This window comes from Chenopodium quinoa, unplaced genomic scaffold (assembly GCF_001683475.1).
Source record: "Chenopodium quinoa cultivar QQ74 unplaced genomic scaffold, ASM168347v1, whole genome shotgun sequence".
Lineage (NCBI taxonomy): Eukaryota > Viridiplantae > Streptophyta > Magnoliopsida > Caryophyllales > Amaranthaceae > Chenopodium > Chenopodium quinoa.
This window is the reverse complement of record NW_018744813.1, coordinates 2,180,516-2,199,551: the sequence shown is the minus strand read 5'-3', so window position 1 is coordinate 2,199,551 and position 19,036 is coordinate 2,180,516.

Below are 19,036 nucleotides of genomic sequence, written 5' to 3'. Positions count from 1 at the left end.
AGGAATATTGTCTTCTTCCGACGGAATTTCCGTCGGTTAAATTTTTGAAGGAATTTTCCGTCGACAGAGGTTTTTCAACATTAGGAAAATCCCAATTTCATCGGAAACTGTTTTTACGAAATTTAAAAAAAATACGATGCGCCACCACCGGCACGGCATATCACCCACCTCTAACCACCAGCCCCCTAACCCATTTGGCCGTACCACTACCCACAACCACCAAAACCCTTACCAACCTAAACCTAACCCACAGAAACGAGCCTAGATCTACCACCCCACCAAAACAAACCACCCCACCACCCACCAAAAACCACCTCCGCTACCACCAAAACAAACCATCACAACCCAAAAATTAAAAATAAAAAGAAAAAAATAATAAAATCCCAACCCAACACTCAACACCCAACCCAACACCCAGAAACCCGAAAACAAATTGAAAAGAGGACAAAAAAAAGTAATAATAAAATCCCAACCCAACACTCTGACAAGCGCACTTTAGGGCGCGCTTTAGAGAATATTTTAGGATGATTTTGGATGTATTTGGGGCCGTTTTGGCCGATTATTACCTTGTTATGCTTACGTCCCCCATATTACGTGCTTCACGGGTTTTCGGTTTGTTTTTGATGTGTTTTCAGGTAATATCAACCGAGTTTAATCGGATCCCGAGCCCTTGATGCGTAACCGAGCTAGCCTTGACCGAAGTCCGAGGAGTTAAGGAAGTTCAATTGCCGTGCATTGATTACATAGAACAGGCAGCACGGCCGTGTTACCATAGGCACACCCGTGCTGGCCTATAAGCAAGCAACCCCAGGCAAGGCAGCAGGGCCGTGCAAGCCAATAGCACGGCCGTGTCAGTATCCACGCACCCGCACGGCCGTGCAGGCCATTAGCACGGTCGTGCCAGATGTTGCCCGTGCCCGTGTCAGCTTCAGTATGAGCCCCATGCTAGAGCATATTCAGCACGGCCGTGTCATTTTTAGCACGGCCGTGCCAGGAAGCTGGACGGCCGTGCCATATATAGCACGGCCGTGCCAAATTGAAGAAGAAATCCGGTTTACCTACTGACAAGCTAGCACGGCCGTGCCAAATACAGCAAGGCCGTGCTGATCCAGGGTTGACTGGGTAGACCATCTTAATGCAATCGGGAATTTGACATCGCAAATTGTAAATCTAGGTAAGGAAATGTCAATTATCAAAGAGAAGCTCAACGCTCCACCGCATCAAAATCTTCCATCCCATTCTAAGGGAGCAGGTATGCACTCTAACTCTTATAATATGCCTGCTGGATGTATATTCTGTGAAAACTGTGGGTCTTATGACCATGATACCTCTGCCTGCAACGTAGATTCCCAATTTCAATCCAACTATAATGATAGTAATGAGTGTGATAATGAACAAGTCAATGCCTTGTCTTATGATAATAGACCTAGGAATGACAATAACAGATATTTACCACCTAATCAAAGAGGGAACAATTATAATCTACAGGGTAACAATTCTGACTACCAACAGCAAAACCAGTGGGGAAACAGGAACCAAAAGGACCAAAATCCCCAAGGGTCCTATAATCAACATGGTAATTTTGGTAATCAGAATAATTACCAACAAAATGCAGGTAATCAAGGTAATCAAGGGCAATACAATCAGAACATGAATGCCAATAACAGGGGAAATTGGAATAACAATGGTAACAGGAACAACTTCCAAAATCAAAATCCCCAACAGTCTAATGCGCGTGGCTCCCGAGCCTCTAATGACAACTACAATGCTCAAGGACCATCGCAAAGGACTAGTTTGGAGGAGATGATGGAAGCACAGACCAAAATGTTCAACACTTTCATGGCCACCAGTGACAAAAAGTTTAATGAAGTGATGACACATAATAAAATGCTTGAAACCCAGATTTCTCAGTTGGCTAGTGCTATAAAGGATGGGGTTGGAGTGTCAAAACTCCCACCTCAAGGTATTGACCCTAAAAACTCTGTAAATGCTATCACCACTAGGAGTGGAAAGACATTGAGGGGGAGCGATGAAGTAGTACCCCCTAGGAGTCAATCTGTGACTACACCTACCACTGATACTGTTATAGAGAGTGAGGAAAAGAGGACCGGAGAGAATGATAAAACTGTAGAGGTCCTAAATGAAAAGGAAGTAACACAAATCAAAGAACCCAATTTACTGCAAAAACTTCCTTACCCCCATAAGTTTGTGAGACATAAGTTGGATGTTCAATTCGGTAAGTTTTTAGAGACTTTGAAGCAAATTCACCTTTCCATACCATTCACCGACGCTATAAAACAAATGCCTAACTATGCTAGGTTTCTGAAAGATATTTTGAGTGGCAGGAGGAATTGTGATGGGGTGGAAACTGTTAACCTCACCGCGAATTGTAGTGCAATTATCATGAACAAGATGCCTCCCAAATTGGGAGACCCAGGTAATTTCTCAATCCCTTGTGCTATTAATAAAATGAAAATTGATAATGCATTATGTGATCTTGGGGCTAGTGTTAGTCTTATGCCATATTCTGTATATCAAAGATTAGGGTTAGGAGAACTTATTCCTACCAACATTACCCTACAGTTAGCTGATCGTTCGATCAAATTTCCTAAGGGTAAGGTAGAAGATGTTCCCCTACGAGTTGGGAAATTTGTGATACCTGTGAATTTTGTAGTTTTGGAAATGGATGAAGATAATCATATACCTATTATTCTTGGGCGACCTTTCCTAGCTACCTCTGGTGCTCTCATTGATGTGAAGAGTGCCAAGATTTCTTTAAAGGTAGGAGAGGAGGTCCTTTAATTTGATCTGAACAAAAGCATGCAATATCCTTTGTCTACTTCCGAAAACTGCATGATGATTGACACTATTGATTCGATTGTCTCTAGTATGCATACACTATTGCTTTCTACTAACCATGATCTTGATCCATGTGATACCGATGAGAGCAGGTACATAGAGGAGCAAATGCTAGAGGAAGATGATGGTGATAACGGTTTCAAGGAAATTACGCCCATGTATGCACTTGCTATGGCCACCACAAAAGAGGTAAACGAGGCCCCTAAGGTAGAATTGAAACCGCTACCATCACATCTAAGGTACGAATTTCTTGGCCCTGATTCAACTTATCCTGTCATTGTGAATTCTTCTTTAGATGCGGATCAAACTCGGAAGTTGTGTGATGTATTGAGAGAGCATCAAAGTGCCATAGGCTATACCATTGATAACCTCAAGGGTATTAGCCCCGCTATATGTATGCATCACATAACTCTCGAGGATGGTGCGAGGCCTTCTATTGAGAGGCAGAGGAAACTCAATCCTAAAATGGGGGAGGTGGTGAAGAAAGAGATCACCAAACTCCTTGATGCAGGTATCATCTTCCCCATTTCAAGCTCTAGATGGGTTTCCCCTGTGCATGTTGTCCCTAAGAAGGGGGGAATGACTGTAGTTGAGAATGAGAATGGTGAGCTCATCTCAACTAGAACGGTGACCAGTTGGCGGATGTGCATAGACTATAGACGTCTAAACGCATCTACCAAAAAGGACCATTTTCCCCTCCCTTTTATTGATCAAATGCTCGAAAGACTAACTAGGCACAAGTATTATTGCTTTCTTGACGGTTATTCGGGGTTTTTCCAAATACCTATAAACCCGGATGACCAAGAGAAGACGACTTTTACTTGTCCATATGGTACTTTTGCCTACAGGAGTGCCTTCTGGACTTTGCAATGCACCGGGCACCTTTCAACGGTGTATGATGAGCATTTAGTCCTGAACTGGGAGAAGTGTCACTTCATGGTTGAAGAAGGTATTGTCCTCGGTCACAAGATCTCAAATGCAGGCATAGAGGTGGACAAAGCAAAGGTTGAAGTTATAGCAAAGCTACCACCACCGGTCAATGCAAAAGGGGTAAGACAATTCCTATGGCATGCGGGGTTCTACCGGCGATTCATAAAAGATTTCTCTCTTATGGCCAAGCCTTTGAATGCCTTATTGCAAAAGGAAGTCGACTTCAAGTTCGACAAAGAGTGCCTACAAGCTTTTAACACACTTAAGAAAGCTTTGATTTCGGCACCGATTGTGCAAGGACCACGGTGGGATCTACCTTTTGAGTTGATGTGCGATGCTAGTGATACGGCTATTGGAGGTGTTCTTGGGCAACGAGTTGAGAAGAGGCTTCACGTGATCTATTACATGTCCAAGACCTTAAATGAAGCACAAAGGAACTACACCACTACAGAGAAAGAGTTCCTAGCCATTGTTCATGCATTTGAGAAATTTTTGGACTACCTCATTGGTTCCAAAACGATTGTTTATACCGACCATGCAACCATCAAGTACCTAATTTCGAAGAAGGAATCCAAACCACGCCTCCTCCGATGGGTCCTCTCTTTACAACAATTTCATGTGGAGATCCGGGACAAGAAGGGAGTCGAGAATGTGGTTGCGGATCACCTTTCGCGCATGGAGAGGGAGCAACAAGAAGATGATGGGCTGCCCATTTGTGATGAGTTGAAGGATGATGTTTTATACCTCCTCAAGGAGAAGATTCTACCATGGTTTGCGGATATGGTAAACTACTTGGATTGTGAGGAGTTTCCCCCCGATTACTCCAAGAACCAAGGGAAGAAGATTAGGATAGATGCAAGGCATTACATATGGGATGATCCAATTTTGTTCAAGAGAGGTGTAGATGGTCTCCTAAGAAGGTGCGTTCCGGAGGAAGAAGTTCATAGTGTGCTGAAAATGTGCCACTCCGACCCTTGCGGAGGTCACATAGGGGCTAATAAAACAGCCCAAAAGGTTTTGCAATGTGGGCTATGGTGGCCCCATATCTTTAGGGACACGTGGGCATTTGTGAAGACTTGCGATGCTTGCCAACGGAGTGGAAACATTTCCAAGAAGAATGAAATGCCTCAAAAACCCATACTTGAACTTGAGATCTTTGATGTGTGGGGCATTGACTTCATGGGACCCTTCCCTTCCTCCCGTGGGAACCAATACATACTTGTGGCTGTGGATTACGTGTCTAAGTGGGTGGAAGCAATTTCCTCCCCTACAAATGATCACAAGGTGGTGGTGAAACTGTTCAAGAAGATTATATTTCCAAGGTTCGGGGTTCCTAGGGCGGTTATAAGTGACAACGGGTCACACTTTGCGCATGGGGCCTTTCAAAGGATGCTTCGAAAGAATGGAGTACATCAAAGGTTCGGGACAACCTATCACCCTCAATCTAGTGGGCAAGCGGAAGTCTCCAATCGACAGATAAAGTCCATCCTTGAGAAGACAGTGGCGAAGAATAGGAAAGATTGGTCCGATAAGCTTGATGATGCACTTTGGGCATACCGGACTGCTTTCAAGACCCCAATAGGCACCACCCCATACCGCTTGGTCTACGGGAAAGCATGTAACCTCCCGGTCGAACTAGAGCACTGCGCTCAATGGGCTATCAAGAAGATAAATTTTGATCTAGCAAGCGCGGGAGAGCAACGGATGTTGGACCTTCATGAATTGGAGGAGCTTCGGATGGACGCATATGACAGTGCAAACCTATACAAGTCCCGATCTAAGGAGTTCCATGACCGGAAGATAGAGCGGAAGGTGTTCAATGTTGGTGACAAAGTCCTCTTATATAACTCTAGGATGAAGCTCTTCCCCGGTAAGTTAATGTCAAGATGGAGGGGTCCATTCACTGTCAAAGATGTTTTCCCTTCCGGTGCGGTTGAGCTTTATGATTCTAGTGGGTTGCAATCCTTCGTGGTTAATGGGCAAAGGTTGAAGACATACTATGAGGGAGGCCATGTTGGTGTGATAGATGTGTTCAAATGCGGTCACAAGAGTTGAATGTGACCACGTCAAGCTATCGACGTTAAACTTAGCGCTTCCGGGAGGCAACCCGATTTTCTTGCTTTTACTAGAGTAGTTTCTTTTGTTTTGTAGTTGGTTTAGCTCCTAATTTGTGTGAGTTTTGTGTGCTCTTGTGTGTTTTTGTGCAGGTGGAAGATTGGTTAGAAGTCGGAATGAAGAGAGTGATGCGTGCCTTGAAGGAAAAGAAAACCTGCAGACTGCAGCAGACAGCACGGCCGTGCCGTCAGACAGCACGGCCGTGCCATGATCCTGCACGGCCGTGCCAAAATCTGCACGGCCGTGCCAAACCTCAAAAGGCCACTGACATTCTAGCACGGCCGTGCCATTTTCAGCACGGCCGTGTCAAGTAATAGCATGGCCGTGCTAATTCTAGCACGGTCGTGCCATCTGAAATTCAATTTCGCAAAAAGCCTGCCAAGCCAACACGGCCGTGCCAAATTCGGCACGGCCGTGCCAAACCTCAGCACGGCCGTGCCAGTTATAGCACGGCCGTGCAGCGCGGGTTCCGGATAATATTTCGTGTTTTTAAACACAATTTCACTCAAACACTCTCATTATTCCCCAACTCTCTAACACTCTTTCCTACCCTTTTTCTCTCTAAACTAACCCAAACCCCCAACCTCCTCCCCCAATTCCTCAAATCAAACCCTAATTCCCCATATTCTTCTTTCAGGATCTCGGCACCCTCCTTGCATTGGAGCATTTTTCAAGTGATTGGAAGCAAAATTCGGCCCTCTTTGAGCTCGCCACAACTCCACTTCGTGGAGTCCTCGGTAAATTCGTTCTTAAACTCATTGATTTTCGCAATTTTTGTCCAATTTCATTAGTTTTATTGAATATTTGTTGTTGAATTGTGCTTTATTGTTGCAAGTTTGGGTGAACTAGTAGTGTTAGGGTAGTACATTGCATGCTAGGATAGTTTCTTGCTTGTTAATTGGTATATTGTGCTTAATTTCTTGAATCAAACATGCCTAGAACAAAGACATCGACTAGGAGGCCGGGTCGGGACGATGCATCCTCATCCATGGTTCCACCCACGGTGGACACCATGGGTATTGTTTTTAATAACCCGTCCTTTTTGGACAAATTTGTAGGATTATCCCACCGACCGATCCGGCCTACCAAGTTCTACGACCCTTTAGCCGCTAGGGCTCTAGGGATCGAAAGCGACATGGTTCAACTATTTTCATTTACCAACTTTGATTCTTTCCTTACCATGCATGCTCTCACTTACAAGAGGCTTACCCTCGAATTTTTGTCTTCTTTGTACGTGCATCGGGATGAGCATAACTCACCCCGGTACTTGTCCTTTCAACTAATGAACTCGGGAACCATTCAAATGTCGGTGGCCTAAGTTAATGCCGCCTTTGGGTGGACATCCGACCTGAAATATGGTCCTAATGATGGCCACTCAAAACACTACAACTCCGGGTTGTTTTGGCGGCAAATCACGGGGAAGATGGATAGAGATCCCCGTAGGGATAAGGCGACTTCCATCGTCAATCCCGCCTTTCGGTTGTCCCACAGGACCTTCTCCTCTACTATCTTTGCTAGAGGAGATAGTTCGGGTGTAGTCTCCAATAGGGAGTTATAGTTTATTTGGCACCTCACCCGTGGGGACGGGCGTCTAGACATGGGAGCGTGGTTACTAGACCACCTCGACGGTGTAGCCCGGGGTAGGGGTGATATTACTATCGGTGGCATGATCACCATTCTTGCTCAAGGTAATGGGATTGATTTTTCTGACTTGCAGGCTATCCCAGGCACTACGAGGCTTGATATGCGCACCTTGAGAGCCATGCAGTGGCTTGAAGGGACATCCCAGCCGGATTGCTATTTGTGGCTCGTAGCAGGCAAGCCATACGCCTACTTTCCCGATCCGGAGAGGACGGTGGTTTACAACAAGGACAACTAGATCTTCGACTCCGACTTCGCCTGGCACGAGGACGGAGGCACGGAGTATGTAGACCGCAGTCCCCAGCCTCACCAGGGGGATGAGCAGGCCCACGGGGGCCAAGGAGGTGATGATGCTGATGATGATGATGATGACGAGGAAGGTGGCCCGGATGCGGCCCAGCAGATCCCGGCGCAAGACTTCACTTGGCTCCGCCAAGGAATGGAAGATTTGAAGCTCGAGGTAGCGGATTTGCGCCGGTCGAACGAGGATATGACCTCCGCCTTCAGAGACCTGAAGAGGAGTGTTGATGATATGGCCTCCCGTTTCCCTTATGGCCCGGGCGGGCCTAGCTCGTGATCCCTTTCCCTTTCCCTTTAGTTACCTCCCTCTCCTTACTATTGTAAGTCCTTGGTGTATAAACATTGAGGACAATGTTTGATTCTAGCTTGGGGGGGGGGTCTTACTTGTATTTAAAAAAAAAATAAAAAAAAATAAAATAAAAAAAGACAAAAAGATTTACTGCTTTCCTAGACTAACCTTAACTTGTTTGCTAGTATGTCTTTCCTTTTTGCAGATTGGGAACATTCGAGACGCGGCATGAGTTTGAAGAACGATTCTATGGCCGTTAATTGGAGCTCCCGGGAAGCAAATTTGGTGAGATCTTTTTTTTTTTTTTTGTGCTTAGGATAGTTTAGTTTAGGAAGAAGTTGAATGGTTCGAGGATGTTTGATCGGTTCTAAGGAACCTGGGATCGTTGATGTTGATATCATTCGATCACTTGTTTGTCGATTGGGATTTTATGTGATTTTTATGCCTCGTTATGTGCCTTTCAACTTATTCAGTTGGCTTAGTTGTACATATGTTTGTGTTAGATAGGAAAAGCTTCTGCTATGAGGATGTGTGGTTTATCTTATATGATATGCCTCGTAGTCTTTTCCTATGTTTTTGGATCATAATAAACTTGTCTAATTGCAAAATTTTGGAATATTGTTCATGTTGGATTCGAAATGTGAATGAATGTGTATGGAATGTCTATTTCCACTTAAGCCAGTGATGAATACACAGTTCGAGTCTATTGTTGATCAATGTGGACGAGTCTAGGTGAAGGGTAGAAATAGAACACTTTTGTCATGTGAAACTCTATGCCTTTGGGCTGTGGTAAGATGGAGTCGCTTCCCGGTTGTGGATTTGACCCCCTTGATTGGTAGTTGCTTTATTTGTTAGATCCCGTGAGGTTTATTTGTTCTAGCCTTCATCATTCTTGTTGAGTGGCATTTGGATCCTTGATTACGCATTTTTCGATCTTTGTGTTGACTAGTAGCTCCCGAGACCGACTTGACACTTTAAAGGGAGGAAGAGGGCACCTTTTTCATTTTATTTTGTTCCTTTTGTTTTGTTACAAATTGATTTTCTTTTTACATCATCTTTTTTGCTAACCAAGTTGAGCTTTAATTCCATTCTTGGTTAACCGTGTTACAAACCCGATGGCCAATGTTTTACCAACCCTTAGTTGTGAAGCGTTTACCTAGATAGGTTTGTTGAGCTTATTGTTTACTAATCAAGAAATAAAGTTTGATAGTTGGTTTGAGCAGGTGTGAAAGTGAGCCTAATTGTAAATATGTAATGTGAAAGTCATTTTGCCATCAATAAAAAAGGAGAGAAAAAAAAAGAGAAAAAAAAAAGAATTTAAAAAGAAAAAAAAGAAGAAGAGAAAAGCCGTCCGAATTGTGAAAAAGGCAAGGACACATAAATAAAGTTTTGAAGTTTGAAAGAGGTCATTTGAGTGTGTATTATATGGATCATTTGGGATGTGTAAGAATGTGAATCAATGAGATTGTGGAAAGTGAATTACATCTTTTGAACTATTGTTTTTGAGAATTGTGATTCTTGCGCTTCATTTAGGAATTAACCCCACTTTTTAAATTGTTTTCACCTACCTTACCCATTGCCAATACATTACAACCCTTTAAGACCCTTAGACTTTAGAGGTGTTCGGTTCTCAAACGGTGGAGGGAGATACCTTTCAACCCTATGGAAAGATTATGCGTAATCGAGATGTCGGGATACCTTTGTTATTTCCTCAAAACATCACTTTTTCTGGTTCCTTCAAGGAATCACGAGGGGCCAATTAGGGTGGTGATTTGAAGCAAAAGGGGAGGACGTGGCCGGTTTGGTTGGGTTTAGAGGGAAGCATGATTTCTTTGTTCTCTATGCTTGGTTTAGGTCTTGTTCGCATTTGATCAACGATATCTTGGATTGTGTGTCTCGTTGCTTGTTTGAGTGAGTTTTCATTCCGTGCATGGTTGTTCTAAGTAGGATCCATTGATTTCATTCCGTGCTTAATTTGATTTGTACGCAATGGCATAGTTTATTTGATCTTGTGTGTGTTTCCCTTGGTTTTTGCTCGAGGACTAGCAAAAGTGTAGCTTGGGGGGTTTTGACAAGCGCACTTTAGGGCGCGCTTTAGAGCATATTTTAGGATGATTTTGGATGTATTTGGGGCCGTTTTGGCTGATTATTACCTTGTTATGCTTACGTCCCCCATATTACGTGCTTCACGGGTTTTCGGTTTGTTATTGATGTGTTTTCAGGTAATATCAACCGAGTTTAATCGGATCCCGAGCCCTTGATGCGTAACCGAGCTAGCCTTGACCGAAGTCTGAGGAGTTAAGGAATTTCAAGTGCCGTGCATTGATTACATAGCACAGGCAGCACGGCCGTGTTACCATAGGCACACCCGTGCTCGCCTATAAGCAAGCAACCCCAGGCAAGGCAGCACGGCCGTGCAAGCCAATAGCACGGTCGTGTCAGTATCCACGCACCCGCACGGCCGTGCAGGCCATTAGCACGGTCGTGCCAGATGTTGCCCGTGCCCGTGTCAGCTTCAGTATGAGCCCCGTGCTAGAGCATATTCATCACGGCCGTGTCATTTTTAGCACGGCCGTGCCAGGAAGCTGGACGGTCGTGCCATATATAGCATGGTCGTGCCAAATTGAAGAAGAAATCCGGTTTACCTACTGACAAGCTAGCACGGCCGTGCCAAATACAGCACGGTCGTGCTGATCAAGGGTTGACTGCGCGCTTGATTTCTCCGAATTAGAAGACGTATATAAGGCCCGACTTTAAGGAGATTTGGAGACAATTTTGAGAGAGAGTTTTTGAGAGCCTGTGTAGAGAGTTATTGGAGAACGTTCTTAGTATTAGAGATTCATTAGTTTTCTTAGAGATTATTCTAGCGATTTTAGTTTTCTTGGATTGATTTGAAGCAAGATTTGCGAAGACTCTTTGTATTATTCATTGACGACGGATATCAAAGTTCTGAACTTTTCCATTGATTCGCATCAATACAATTGGTATTATTCATTATTGTTTATTAATCAAGCTTTATTATTCCTTAATCAGAATTCATGTTTATATCGATTATGCTTTTGGAATTCATTATTGCTTTGATTATGAATATGTGTGAGTAGTCTCCTAGCTAGGGTTTCGGGATGAAACCCGGCCTAGGTAACCTATGTAATTGAGGATTGATTTTGATAAACGGATTGTGATTAAATTGGTTATACGCGATTGCATGTTAATTCATTATAATAGGAGTAGCTAACCTAGAATCTTGAATTTGATTGCATGATATCCTTGATTTGAACAAGAGATTGTCAATTGAGTATTTCATTGTTGAATGTGGTTTGATTATGTATCGAGTAATGTTAAGTGCATGAGAAATCCAAGCTTAATATTTCCCGTTGTCTTCCTACCTTATGATATTGATTAGACATATAGTCTTTGCATATCCCGTTTGTCTATGTGATTCCTTGTTGCGTAGTTACCGATGGTTTGGTGAATTCCCGTCTTCCCTAGTGTCTTAGTTTATCTGGTTTATCCCATCTTATTAGTAGTATTTTAGAACACCATTTTCCATTAATTTCGAACTAGCTTAGGTTTAAGATTGATTTGCAATTACTCTCGTTCCTCGTGGACCGAACCTTTATTTGCCATTGTACTTGGCTATAGGGTGTTCGTATAAGTATTGTTTGATTGAGAGTTAGATTGTAGCGACCGATTTAACCCTCGTCATACTCAGAACCTAAAAAATTAAAATCCCAATCTAACACCCGGTAACCCAAAAAAATGAAAACAGGACAAAAAAAAATATAAAAATTCAGAGCAAAAAAATTAAGGGAAATTCTCAATGGTACTCGTCACTTTTTTATTATTCTCAATGGTAAACTCTAAAATATCAAATTATCTTTGGTAATCTATAATTTGTAAAAATAATTCATTGATAACATTAGTTAAACATTTTAAGGAAATATAACCATAATAATGTATTAAAAGGGAGGGAAAAGGGAAATGCCTAAAATACCCCTACTGAAAAAACTCCCCACTCACTTCTTTCCCCCCAGCCCTTTGCCCACCCATCTCCGACTCCCTGCTGGCGCCAGCTGCGCCCACCCAACCAAACTCCATTGCCTCACCAATCTAGGCCCAACCTTCATTGGCACTGGCGTATCAGTTCTAGAACCTTCCTTGAAAAGCTTAACAACGTCCCTAGGTTTTGATGAAGATCGAACTAGGCTAATGGATTCTCGGTTCGAAGAAATGTTCCTCGCTACCATAACTAGTGATTTTGAGAAATCGAATTGAGGACCTAAGAGAATAGCAGCGTCATCATCTTTAGCCCTATAAATTGATTCTTTAATGTTCTTCAAATTGCAATCAAAATCCATTGCCCATTGATTCAAATTGCATGTTGCAGAAATTTGATGTTTAGGTTGAAATTCAACAATTTAATTTTTCAAATTGTGGTGATGTTGTTGTTATTTTATGAGATTATTGCGGCTTGCGGTGTTGGAAGAAGTGGTGTGTGCGGTTCGGTGGTTGTGCGGGGGGAGTGCAGCAGGTGGGTTGTGGGTGTGAAGGTGTTGTGATTAATTGAGGTTGATGGTGGTCGGAGATGCAATGTCATAGAGGTGGTAGATGGTGTTAATTGGTGGTTTATTGTTAGAAGGTGGTGCGGTGGCTTTGGTTGTGGCTCGTGCCGGAGAAAGGGGGATCGAGGCTGCCTGGTGCCGGAGGGTCTGGGCGTGGGTGGTGGATGGTGGTTGGCAGACTGTGGTCGTGGATGGGGGAGAGTGTGGTGGGTGGGTTTTTTTTTAAATTTTTTTTTTAAAAAATAATTTAAATGTTAAGAAAATAAAGGAAAATCTGATTTCAAGGATATAATAGTAATTTCGTTTTTAGTTAACTATGGTTAGACTTATAAATTATATTAATCTAATTAATGTCACCATTGAATTAATAACACAAATAATTTATTACTAAAGATAATTTTATTTTTTGATGTTTACCATTGAGAAATATAAAAAGTTTAAGATCACCATTGAGAATTTCCCAAAAATTAAAAACAAAAGATAAGAAAAATTGTAGATCTACTACACTTACCACAATGATTCAACCACAACAACCAAAATTAGTCTTGAAAATTTTTTACCATGGCAACGCTAGATCTAGCATTTCCATGGTTGAACTTGACCTTTAAACCATAAATTCAATATAAAAAACACGCCGGGGCATTTGAAGGCTAGCTTTGCCAGAATTTCACAGCGAAGAGGAAAGAGAGTAGAAGGAGTAGCGAATGAGAGGAGAAGGAGTAGTGTAGGCGTCGTTCGATGTGCGCCAACGTTAAAGCATGTGTGAATATGCTTGGAACTCTTAGGAAGTGGGAATTGACGTATACGATTAGGGACAATGAAAGTAGGGATTCGCCAATTAATTATTTTATATTATTTACACAATTATATTTATTCCTTAAACCAAGAAAAAAATCTTCCTAAATACTACTAATGGAATCCTCAATATTTTAGGCCTTCTTATATTATTTTGGGGGAAATTATTTTGGTAAATTGTATTTTTAATTATCTCCCAAAATCTCTTATTTCCTTAATTTTAATTCTCCATCTTTTTAATATCTAATCATCATATTTCTTTCCATAATTATTCCCACATTCTCTTTCCATATTTCTTGCATGATCTAGCCTATAAATACCCCTTCATGCCTCTCATATTCTTTACGCCAATTCTCTTCTTTTCTTCTCCTCAATTTTACACAAATCATCCCGTTTATCTGTGAAGCCAATTTTCGGGCAATTCTGGTCATTTTTGGGGGTATTGATGTTAAACAAAATATTGTTCCTATCAAAAAATAATTGATTTTAGGCTCAAGAATCACCTAATTCGGATTTATATTGAAGGAGTTATGGCCTCTGCAAGTTCTGCCTATTCTTTCCAACGAAAATTCAATTCTCTTTAAACCTATTCCTTTATCTTCTTCATGGTTAGTTTTCCAAAATAAAAATACCTATTTCAAAGATTTAATTTTATATTAAATTATTATTTTAAAAGAGTTTTATAGTCCATGCACATTAGATTTTAGTTTATGTTGTGATAACCTTATGGTTATGTTATTTGCAAGGTGTATTCGTGATTGAACTTTGAAAGTGCAAAGTGTTGATTGATATTCGGAATCAAGATTATTGAGGTTATTTTTGTGTGGTTTTTCTAGAAAGGATCAAGGTACGTTTAGGTGGATAGATACCTTTGAAAGTGATTGGTTTGAATAACGTGTTTTACATGATTTGATTGGTGATTAAAATAAATTGATTTGAATTATGATTTTGAAATAAATTATGTTTCAAGGTATTGATTTTAATAAAAGTATTTTGAATGATTGATTTTTAAATAATGTGTTGAATGGTTTGGATTAAGTAAAGGAATTGATTTTAAAAGGTTTGTTGAATTAAATAAAGGTTTTTCAAGAAAGAGTTGTTGATTTTGAAAAGTATTAATATGAGATTTTATTCTCAAGTATTTATTTACAAGGTTTGATTTTGAAAGCATGTGAAATTATTAAAAAGGATTTTGAATTATATTGGAATTATTGGATATTAAAAGGATTTATTGAACCATTGAATTATTATTATTAATGCTTTATAAGCATGTTAGTAATCCCACTATGCGGATTTGGTTTATTGATAAGGTCTTGGACTTTTTATGACCGGGTCTTTCCTCAAGAATAGTCTTGTAATATAAGGAGACTAGCTTGGGGGATGTGCAAACTTGGGTGAGGAATTGGATTAAAAGGAATTGGTTCTTAATAAAAGAATTGGTTTTATTAACTATTAGTTTGAATATTGAATCATTAGAATCGGTTTTGGAATAATGAGTTTGAATTTATTGGATTAATTATTGGAATTGGTTTTAAAGGCATGTTTGCAAATAAATTGAGTTTACACTATCTTGCACTTATTGTACTTAGCATAATTTGCTAATCCGTATTTCTTTTTTGTTTTGGTTTGCCCTATTTACCGTAATGGTAAGCAGTGTTGACTATTTTCAGTTGGAGTCATGAATGAGCATATGGGAGTCCCGGGATTTGCTTCACCTAGTTTAGGAATGTTGGTCTTGTCTTTACTTTGAGTACTCATAACAATGTTAGTATTTTTAAAAGTATTAATAAAAGAAAGTTGAGTTCCCGTTGCAAGTTTTGTTGTTGAGTTAAGTATTTTGAGTAGCCTTGCGTAATCACGGCGGTAATACGCCTAATTCTATCTCTATGGTATAATTATACATATTATACTAGTATTTCCATAGAGGGAGATTTGGGGGTGTTACATCATGTTGGTACAATAATAGCATAAGTAAAGCTTGGTTCGTGCAGGCGGATGCACGATCCGCATGGTGCATCCGCTCCAAAATACAAAAAGGGGGAATGTACATGCAATACTAATGTACACGGGCATATAAAAGAACATAGTGTTCTTTTATAATGTACATGGACTTATACATAAAAAAACAGAGTGTTCATTTATAATGTACATGGACATATACATAAAAAAACAGAGTGTTCATTTATAATGTACATGAGATTTTTGTGCAACAATTTTGTATATATTTTTTAAAGAAATTTTGTATAAGGAAATAAATAAATAGTATTATAATTATTTTTTTTACCATACATTCAATACAAATCATTTCATTTTTTTTATTTTACCGAAAGTTCACTTTCTCTCTCCAAACAAAACTTTAAACCCATTTAAATTCCTCTAACCCCAAGCAAAATTTCAAGAAATTCGAAATTTTGAGTCCAAAATTGTTCAAGATGACATATAAAAACGAAAGGTAAGACCATTTTCATCATGTTTATTTGACATTCATACTTGTTTATTTTGAGTTTGAGTGTTTGTTTTTTTATAAATTTGATTGAAAATTGTAATATTTGATTTTATTGGGAATTAATATGTGATTATGATGTAATTTTGTTGTTGCAATGAGTTATAAAATTAAGTTCTTGAAGAAGATCGACCGATTAATACATTTTGGAAGAAGAAAGCAAGCAAATAGACAAATTTAGAAAATGTTGTAGATCCAAATAGCACAATGTACATTAAAATACAATAAAATGTTCCTTTTCCATATACTTACATGATCAAAGTTATACAATACACATTAAACATGTAACCAACCTTATAACATATATGTTTATTAGAATATAATACAATGTATATTATAATACAGTAAAATGTACTTTTTCATATACATACATGATCATTTTACCAAATGTACATTTACTATATGAATAATGTTCCTTAATATTATCATGTTCTTTATTAATATTACAAATGTTCTTTAGATTTACAAAAAAAAAAAAAAAAAAACTGGATGTTCTTTATAAAATAGTTACGTAGTATATGTTCCTTACAAAACAAATATATGTTGTTTACTGACAAAATGTTCATTCCACCTTTTTTTTAAAAGAAAACCAGATGCACCAAGCATGGTGCATCCGCCTCCATAAAAAAAATTTCATGCCAACATGAGATCTAAAAGTATTACCAGTGTTTTTCCCATTCGTGACTACGATAATTCTTGATGTGGACTTTTTTTGTTTTTCCCTTGAAGTTTAAGGCTCTAATCTTGTAAAAATTGGGGGGGGGGGTGCGCTTTGAGGATGAAAATTCCCTTACCTTATCTACTCTTAACATTTATGGGGTTTTTAAGAAAATAAAAATAAATACATGGCCCATAAATATTAAAAACAAAACCATGAAATTTCAAATTTGATTTGAGTAGAGTTGTCAATTTTTAACACGACCAATACAGGCACGCCACAAACACAAAGCTACCGAGTTTACATGATGTTGATACAACACAACTCCAACCTAAATGCAACCTGTTTTGGGTGTTTTTGTCCTTTGGGAGAGTTACAGCTCAAAGACTGGTTGCGCGCGGCCTGTACCTGCAAAACAACGGAGACTCCGGGTGGTTGGAGCTCCGCCTCCGACGATCAAGTTAGTAGTTGAAGAATAACGGGAGAAAGTGCGGAAAAATAGGTGAGATCTTCTCGGATTCCGAGATTAGGTGATTCTCTGATGTAAGAGAATGTAGGGTATGCTGTAATAATTGTAGATGTCCCAAATTTGGAGGAAATCTCCCTATTTATAGGGTCTCTGGTAAATATGCCCGCGATTATGTCATTCTGATCTAATTATTATGGGTTGCGCCGCATGGTGGCTTTCTCGGGATTTGGGCCGATGAATGTCGCCTTTTCTTCCCTAGTTCAAGGAGAGACACGTGTCAAAAGGAGATTGGCCCAATTTGGACCAACCAAAGTATGACACGTTGCAAGACCTGATTGGGCCACATGGCATGGGTAAAATTACCCAAAACATTTGCCCCTCACAGATGTGACGTGGCGCACCACATGGCATCTGTGACACATGTCACTCCTCCATAGGTGGTAATTCAAAAGGGGTTTTATTTTTTTATTTATTTTTTTTCTGTGAAAAATTTAACTTTTCACATTCCGAGGAAATTACAAAATTACACTTAAATTTACCCCTCTATAATACTAACTTTACCCTTCTAGTTTTGGACATTTCCAAAACATTCTAGAGAGATAAAATCAAAGAGTTTCTAGAGAGAGAGAGTATTCCTACCGTCTGTGTGTGAACACAAACCTTGAATTTCCCCCGCTTGCATCAGCCGGTTATCAACCGCCTGTGCCTCAAGCGAGCAGGATCTTTTTTTGCAGCAACTCAATCGGATCTCGCCGTTTTCCCCCTTTCAGAGACAAACGTAAGGTACCGTTTCTACCCCTCTCAACTCATTTTAATTTTTTAAATTCATTAAATAAATGGACTCATCACCAACACACAGTGACACACGGCACGACCTAAGTCAGTAGTTGTAGGCGTCACTCGAAGTGCGCCTACGTTAGAGCATGTGTGAATATGCTTGTCAATCATAGGAAGTGGGAATTGAAATTACGATTAGGGACAAAGCAAAGTAGGGAGCCGCCAAAAAGTTTTTAAGGAACTTGTAAACCGTTCACGGATCATTATAAGGCAACCACGAATAAGGGACAACGATAGGCAACAACGATTGACCCATGAAGATTACACCCCGTTCATAATCCACGAGATTACTAACTCCATATGGTTTAGAACCACAAAAGGAGGATCGAGGATGATGGTACGAAGTGAGTCATGGAGTCACATTCGCCCGTATTGGACTCTACTCGATTCTTATAGTGAAAAATGATTCATGCGATCTCAAAGGCATACAAACAAAAATTCAATTTGCTCCAAACTATTATTAAGCTAAATTGGTTGAATATTAATGCAACACATAATTCTAAAACATTGTGATCACTTGAATTAAGCAACAAGATTAAAAAGGAACCTAAACCGGTTGTCCAAATTATCTTATTAGGCGTGATTTTCAATTACATATTCCCTTTAAACATGAAATTTAGTGATCATAAATATAATAAAATAAACATTAATATTGGAAGCAATTTAACAATAATTCTAACAATATAAAATCGTTAGAAAAATAATAGAAATATAAGGAACATAATTCTTACTTTGATTCTGTTTGCTTGCAACTATAAAATAATAAACGAGTTAGTAACTTCAAGGAAATAACAATAAAAACAATAATTAAATTAAATTAAATTAAATAGAATTGATTTGGGGCCAAACCCTAAAACAGTTCTACCTTTCACGCCTTGGCTTAAGGACAGAACCACGAGTAAAGTATCGACTCCTTGGAGTGCTTGAAGAAAGAATTTTGAAAGAAGAAGGGTAGGCTAGTGTTTAGGCTAGAGCATAGAAGAGAGAAAAATACACAATCAATTCATGCCCCGTACATCAGAAATGAGGGGGTATTTATAGAAAAAATGTGCTGAGGGAACACACGGAACCCTAAAAT